Here is an 8,410-nt window from a genome sequence, read left to right on the forward strand (position 1 = left end):
ATCTCACTATATTCCTATCGTATAACAGAGATAATCCGGCGGGCGGACACTGGCAGATATTTAACACTTAAACTAAAAAATTAAACTGAAAATTCCCACTTACTGCGGTGTTCGTTAGATTGGGTGGAGAACACCACCGGAGACTGGCGGTGACATCACTCCCTGGATAGGTACTTTCCCTTTGCTCGTGGGGTTCCCACTTTGCCCAGCCCAGCCAGGGATCTCATCCCCCGGGGAGCGTCCTCGAAGATCAGTCACCGCCTTTCCGGGGTGCCTCTCGCCGATCCTGTTCGTGACGCCAAATTGTCATGGAAATTTTCTAATAAATGGATGAGGACTCAGACGTGGTTAAATGATTAATTTATTACAAAAATATAAATATATATAAATAGGACAAAGACAGATACAAGACAGACACAGACATGAGAGTCTCATTCAAGCATGACAACTCTGAAGGCAGGGGGGCACTCCCCCTGCTTATATACAATCTTAAACACAATTCAGCAGTTGTAACAGCAGGTTATCTTTAGCACAGCATGTTCCAAAACATAAGCGTCCAGCAGGCTACTTTGTCTCACATGTGTGTATCTCCTAATATGGACTTCCCTAGAGTTAGCGGAAGCAACTGATCAGTTGAACACAGAGAAAGCTAAATGACCCAAGACTAGTAGCCTAGTGACTACCAGTTAACAGAGTGTTCTTACCCTCAGCACTCTCCCTGACCTGGGTTACGTAGCACACATGCATAATATGAACTAAACATGGTTACACTGAATCACACTACTTCATTATTGAAGTCCTTCTGCTTAGTCAGAATGGACAAATACTAAATCATAAAGTTCATAATGATCTCTTATAATAACTAAACATGATCTAATCAATGATGATTAGTCAATAATCAATAATTTCTCTCACACTGTCTGCTGGTGAGAGGTCGTCTGTAGAAAAGGCACTTCAAGGCACAATGGATGATGAAGACAAGGAGGACTTGCTTGATCTATTCTCAAGGATGGGGTCACACAACCTCCCTTGCGAAGGAAACACACAGGTTGCCCTTGAGACAATGGCACATAAAGCCATTCTTCAAGAACCTAAATATGTAATTGACAGCAAATTATAGTTAAATCTCTCAGACAAAGAGAGTGTGTTGGCCTTTTATTTTTTATTTTTTATTATTTTTTTTTTTTTGTGTTGGCCTTTTAGATTTATACAAAGAAAGCAAACAAAAGAGTGGTTGAAATGCTACAAACATCCTCTGTGATTCTATCTCAGAAAGAGCAAACAACCTTTAATCACTTGCAGCGCTACATCAGAAATGCTGAGCAGCGCAAACTAGAGATGTTCTTGAGTTTTTGCACTGGTTCATCTGCAGTCTGCACAGAAAAGATTGAAGTAAGTTTCAATGCTGTAACTGGCTTGAGCCGAAGGCCTGTTGCTCATACTTGCGGATCTGTCCTTGAAATTCCATACACATATAACTCTTATCCAGAATTTCGCACAGAGTTTGATAATGTCCTATCTGGTGACTTCTTTTCCATGGACATACTCTAATTGATGATTCAGTTTAATATCTTAACAGGCTTCAGTCAGGTTACTGGTTTGTGTAAGCACACAAATGTTAGACTCACAATGCTATAGATATGATACAGTCCATGTATGTTGCAGCATGACTCACTAAAAATGAGTGTCCATAAGATGTCTGTATACAGACTATGATTTGTATGTTGCCTATCACCTTGTGTATATCTGGTATACAGTTGCATTAAACAATCAAAATTGTAAGGCCCGGCGTAGCACGTCCTCGATGTTCCTGGAGAGGACTGCCGAGCCTAGGCGACTGGGGTGAAGTCCATCTCGGCGGTAGAGTGATGGACGCTCTCGGAAACTCTCCCAGTTGTCGACGTAGTCCACGCCGTCCACAGTGGGGGTACATAACAAGGATACCGCCCTTATTCTTCTTCGGTGCCGGCGCTGGTGAGGTGGCTGCCTTCCGTGTCCTCGCTGGCGCTCCTAGCCTGGTGCCCGGGTCAAGATGGCGGTCGCGCTGAGCCGCCGTGACGAGGGAGTGGAGATGGCCATGGACATACTCTAATTGATGATTCAGTTTAATATCATAACAGGCTTCAGTCAGGTTACTGGTTTGTGTAAGCTGTTAGGTCCTAATGTGATGAGGTATTACTGTACACATAGTACTATTCTCTTACGGGAGCGTGATGAGTTGTTGCTGTATGATTGTGCTGTTCTCCCAAGGGAGCGTGATGAGTTGTTACTGTGTGGTGTTGTAATCTCTTTCAGGTGCACCCGTGATTATGGTGTCACATGGTTCTGGGTGCCTGACGAGTCCACAGCTACAAAAGGCTTCCTGGAAGTACGGACGGGAGGAGAGAGTGGCAGGCTCTCCTCATTTGTTCTCCCTGTTTTGGGGATGATTTTGATATACATCAGCTAACCGGTGTTAAGAGTTATTAGACTGCCCCTTGTTCTTGTGTGTGGTGGATTGTGTCTTTGTTTTGCGTAGTTGTATGTTGTTTATGGTGTTTTCTTTTATTCATTGTTTTGTTGTTAGGTATGATTTATGGATGTTGCTTAGCACCAGGTAGGGTAGGCCGCTGTTTTTTTTTTTTTTTTTTTTTTGGCCCACCTCCACCCCCCCCCCCCCCCCCATCTTTGGAGGACAACTTTGTTTTTATGTACAGATTTAAATGGCAATTATAACAATTCTGTATAATATATAGTATAGTGATAACAATATATAGTGATAACAATATGCAAAGTGATAATTATTGGGGTTAGGTGGACCAAGAAAAGAGGGGGAGAGAAATAATAAAAAGGGAAAAGACAAAGAGGTAGGAGAAGAAAGAAGAAGAAAAAGAAAAGAAGAAGAAAAAAAATAAATAAATAATAATAATAATAATAATAAAATAAAACACGCAACCAGCTCAAATGACCACTGCAAAGAAGTACAGAAAGTAAACCAAATACATATAGTACAGATGAGTGCGATGTATGGGTGTGTGTGTGTGTGTGTTTATGTGCAACCTAGAAGTGCAACATAGGATAGATGTATGGAATGTACTTATCAGCAAGGGTGGGTAGCTGTGACAACATTCCCCCAGAGGCGGGCGGAGAGAGACCCGGGAATCCCACCCGCCCACGGCCCCCCATGGAGCGGTGGAGTACCAGAGCCGCACTTCCCAGAAACCCTCACATGCCCGCCCCCGCAGGCGGGAGAGAGAGACCCCGGACAGCGCCCCACCAGTCAAGGAGCGCAGGTCCAGGGGAACCAGAGGGAACAGAGCGCCTCCCCCCCAGGATGCCCCCCCCCCAGGGGCCAGCGGCAAAGCCACGGCGCCACGCGCCCGGAAAGCCACCCACCACCCGGCAGGGCCCACCTCCCGCCGAGGAGCACCCGGCCGCCCCATACCACCACCGCCCAGGGGAGCGGGCCAACCGCCCCTTCGCCGGGGGGCCAAGCCGGACTCCGGAGCCCCAAGGCGCCCCCCCTCTGGAGTGGTGCAGTAGTCTCAGGGGAGCGTCCGGGAGTGAACCGGGCACGACCAGCCCCGACCCAGAACCAGCTGTCCTCACCCACACACCCAAACCCACACTACATTCGCCCCTATACACCCCCACCATGCACACACCCACCCCCATACACACACACATACACTCAAATTCACCCTCACACCTCCAAACCTGGCCATATGTCCCCTCCCTCCAACACGCACTCATTCATCCACCCATTCAGAAACAAGAAGAAAACAAGGACAAGAAGAAAACAAAGACATAGACACACACTTATCCAGACTAGCACACCCTCTGCGGCAGGGGCAAATGGCTGGACCAGCAAGGACCGGCAGTGGTCCTAGGAAGCCACCAGCCCAGTCCCGTGCCAGCAACCCCCCCCCCCCCCCCCCCCCCCCCCCCGCCCCGGCAGGGAGCAGGAAGCGGGTGAAGGAAGGCCTTCCCACCCCTCCACCCCCAGTGTTGTGTGTAGGTGTTGGTGTATATGCATGTGTAGTAGTGTGTGACACTATGGTGCAGTTAAAATTGAGTTTTTTTTAACTGCTTAGGTCCAGAGGAAAGGGTCCTCTGGAAGAGGAGAGCCAGCTTGCTAGCTGGCTCATTGAGCACTGAACTTCACTGCCCCCCCAGCTCAGGGCAGGGAGCGGTCGACCCGGGGAGACCAGGGCGGCAACCCTCCCCACCACCACATCCAAGCCCGGATCCACACCACCCCCACCACAGAGAGCAGCCGGTCCGCACATCCACATACACCTAGACACACCTTTCCTTCATACACGTATGCACTCACACACATTTAACCCATAAATATATACATATATACATACATACATCCATCCATATATATAAATATATACATACACATACATACATATATTCATATATATCTACACATACATATACACCCAAACACGCTTGTCCCATATACACCACACCCCTGTGTATGCACCCACAACCATACCTGTTGCACAGTGATCAAACGATGACAGACATCAACAGTGTTGAGGACATGCTGGTCGGAGTCCGGAACCCTACCTCCCGGCCCACCCCAGACATCCCCATCATCCACCACCCCACTCCCACCACCCAGGCACCTCGGAGCCCCAAGGCCCAGACCCAACGCCCCGACCCAGGCCGACCGACCCACCCCACCCAGCGGCGCCAGGCGCCAGGCACCAGGCCCTGGGTCCCGCCACCCGGCCCCACAGGGGAGGCCAGCCACCCCGCCGAGGGCCAGCACCTGCTCCCCCCGCACCCCGGCCCCACACCCCAGAGCCCAGAGGGAGCGCCACCCAGGCCCCCCCCACCACCGCCCGCCAGGGCAAGCACATGCCATCCCAGGTCGGCAGCCCCGGCCCCCCCGCCCAGAAAGTGGCCGGCACGAGCAGTCTCCCCGGGGTCGACCCCCAGCCACCAACCGGCCCTCCGGGAGCTGAAGCCCCCGCCAACCACCCCGACTAGCTAATGGAACTGATCAGTGGGAACCAAAGAGAATTAAATTCCTCCAACTGGTCTTTAGAGGAAGCAGACATTCTCTCCAGACAGATGTGATCAAGTAATACATTTTTGTAATGAGTAATATGCAGGTCCTTTTTCGTTTTCCAATTGATAAGAATGGTTTTCTTGGCGATGCATAGGGCAGTGAGAACTATGTGTGATATGTCTGCCTCTGTATCTAATTCACTGACGTCTCCTAAGATGCACAGTCTGGGGGAAGTTGGGATGCAGCTTTTAAGCCCCGTGGACAATTCTACACATACCTTCTTCCAGAATTCCTTAACAGGCCTACAATCCCATATAGCATGCATATAGTTATCAATTATATTGCCTGTACAGTGGGTGCATATGTTTGATTGTGCTAGGCCCATTTGGAACATCCTTTGTCCTGTATAGTGTGTTCTATGAAGGACTTTGTATTGTGTAAGTTGTAAGTTGGGGCTTTTACTTATTTTGAATATATTTGTACATATGTCGGTCCAGAAGTGTTAATCTGGATTAATAAATAGATCTCGTTCCCATTTGGCTATCGGAAGGGAGATTGAGTCATCAAATTTTAACAATAATTTATACAGTTTTGATAATAATTTAGGAGTATATAGATTTAAAAATTCAGTTATCCATGCTGATATTTCTAAATTCAGTTGATTGCGGTTGAATCTCTGTTGAATGATGGATTTTAATTGTTGCTATTCCAGAAATCTACTGTTGTTTATTCCATATTCTGATACAAGTTCCTGGAATGTGACAAAGTTTCCATCTTTAATAACATGTTCTAAATTTTTTATTCCCCTGTCATGCCATGATGAAAAATGTAGTACTTTCTTGTTCTGACAGATGTCTGGATTGTTCCAAATGGGTGTTAGTTTGCATGGGATGAGTGGGGACCGAGTTAATTTAAGGAATTCCCACCAGGCTGTCAGTGAAGTATTTATATTAAGGCTTTTAAAACACTCCTGACGCTTAATATTAGAGCTAATGTAAGGTAGGTCTGAGAGTTTTATTTTCCCGCAAAATGCTTGTTCTAGGTCCAACCATGGCCTGTCTATTAAGTCGTATTTGACCCATTTTAAAATGTACTGTAATCTATTGGCTAAGAAATATTGATAAAAATTTGGTAATTCTAAGCCACCACTGCGTTTTGGCTTTTGCAAGGTTTTCATACTTATTCTTGATGGCTTGTTTTTCCATAGAAATTTTGAGATGTTTGAATCTAAGGATTTAAACCAAGCAGCAGAGGGTTTATTTGGGATTAGTGAGAATAAATAGTTGACTTTTGGTAGAACCATCATTTTAATGGTAGCGACTCTCCCCATGAGTGATATAGGTAAAGCGTTCCAACGTGTGAGATCATCTTCTATTGTTTTTAATAGAGGGATATGATTTAACTGCACCAAGTCTAACAGTTTAGCAGAGACATGTATGCCTAAATATCTAATATTACCTGATTGTAGTGGAGTGGTGGTCGTGTTCTGGAAACTACAGTTTATAGGCAAAACTGTTGATTTGCCCCAGTTGATGGAATATTCTGTTATAGAAGAGAAGCTGTCTATAAGTTTGATTGTATTCGGAAGGGAAGCTTGTGTGTTCTGTAGGAAAAGTAATACATCATCTGCGTAGAGACTTATCCTATGGTTTGTGGTTCCTGTGTTAATTCCTGTAATATTTGCATTTTGTCGAATTGCTGCTGCTAATGGCTCAATGAAGAGAACGAAAAGTAAGGGTGATAGTGGACAGCCCTGCCTGGTGCCCCTTTGCAGAGTGAAGCTTTGTGAGGTGATGTCGTTTGTCCTAACCCGTGCATTAGGAGAACTATGTAAGGCTTTGATCCAGTTTATGAAGGATGGGCCAAATCCAAATTTGTGTAGAACTGCTAATAAATATTTCCAGTTTACCCGGTCAAATGCTTTTTCTGCATCTAAAGATACAATGGTAGTCTCTAATTTGTTAATTGTGCAGTAATCTATTATGTTTATTAGTCTGCGTGTATTGTTGGCAGATTGTCTACCCTTGATAAAACCTGTTTGATCTGGATGTATTATAAGTGGGGTGATTTCCTCTAATCTTCTGGCAAGTGCTTTGCAAATAATTTTAAGATCTACGTTTATGAGTGAAATGGGGCGATAGCTGGAAGGAAGTGTAGGGTCTTTGCCTGGCTTTAGAAGTACACTGATGTTAGCAGAATTCATGTCTGGAGACAGGACATGATCTTTTTGAATTTGATTTACCATTCTAAAAAAGGTTGGTTCTAGCACAGACCATAATTCATTGTAGAATTCTACAGGAAATCCATCTGGTCCTGGAGCTTTGTTATTTGGTAGCTGCTGTAGGGCTTCATGTAATTCGGGCAGAGCAAGTGGTGAATCCAGTGCAACAATTTGTTCGTTTTCTAGCTTTGGGAGATTTATATTATTAATAAATTCTTCAATAGCTGAATCAGATGGATTAATCTGTGATGCATATAAAGCTTTATAAAACTCTTTAAAAGCTTTATTTATTTGTTGAGTTCTTAATAGAGGAGATAGTTGTTTTTTCCTTATTAAGCTTTAACTGATTAGCAAGGAATTTTCCAGATTTATTGCCATGTTCAAAATTCTGCCAGTGCAGTCTTTGCAGTAAAAATTGTGTCTTTTTATCTATTATTTCATTTAATTCCAGTTTGAGTTTCCTCAGCTTGTTCAGTGTGTATTCTTGTGGTGAAGCAGCATGGGCAGCTTCTAAAGATTTAATTTTTTCTTCCAATTCTAATACCTGTGTTTTTTCTGTCTTTTTCTTATGTGTGCAGTAGGCTATTATTTTCCCCCGCATTACTGCCTTCCCTGCTTCCCAAAGAACACACGGAGAGGTACCTGGTAGATCGTTATATTCTAAATATGTTGCCCATTCTTTTTTGAAGTAATTAATGAAATCTTGTTCTTTAGTAATGATGTATTTAATCTCCAGTTCCTCGTTGCTGGTGTGGTTCTTTTCTGTGTCAAAGAGAGAGAGACCGGTGCATGGTCACTGATAGTGATAGGGTGAATACAAGTGTCTGTGACATCTGTCATAATGGAATTGCTAACTAAGAAGTTGTCTAAACGAGAATGTGAGTGGTGTACTGCCGAAAAGAAAGAGTAGTCCCGGAGAGTGGGGTGTTGTGAACGCCACGCATCAGAGAGCCCAAAATCGTTCATATATTGTTTTAGGGTGTCTATAGACTGCCAGTTCCTTTGACTCACTGCTGTACTGAGCCTGTCGATATCTGGATCAAGTACCAAGTTGAAGTCTCCTCCTATTATTAGTTTGGTGTCAGAGTGATCAGAGAGTGTAGTGAAAATATTGTGGAAAAAGGAGGGGTCGTCAACATTCGGCCCATATATGTTAGCCAAACATAAACGCATATTTAGAA

General features: G+C 44.8%; 1 long non-coding RNA gene across 1 annotated transcript; it reads right to left on the minus strand.

Moving 5' to 3' along the window:
• Positions 1 to 345: 345 nt before the first annotated feature.
• On the minus strand, positions 346 to 2,610 carry LOC143485143 (uncharacterized). The gene is made up of 2 exons (XR_013122797.1): positions 2,205 to 2,610; positions 346 to 2,088 (listed from the first exon to the last, which is right to left on the minus strand). It is a non-coding gene; the product is annotated as an uncharacterized LOC143485143 (long non-coding RNA).
• Between the last annotated feature and the right edge of the window lie 5,800 nt (positions 2,611 to 8,410).

The sequence above is a fragment of the Brachyhypopomus gauderio genome, chromosome 21 (genome assembly GCF_052324685.1).
Source record: "Brachyhypopomus gauderio isolate BG-103 chromosome 21, BGAUD_0.2, whole genome shotgun sequence".
NCBI classification, from domain to species: Eukaryota; Metazoa; Chordata; class Actinopteri; order Gymnotiformes; family Hypopomidae; genus Brachyhypopomus; species Brachyhypopomus gauderio.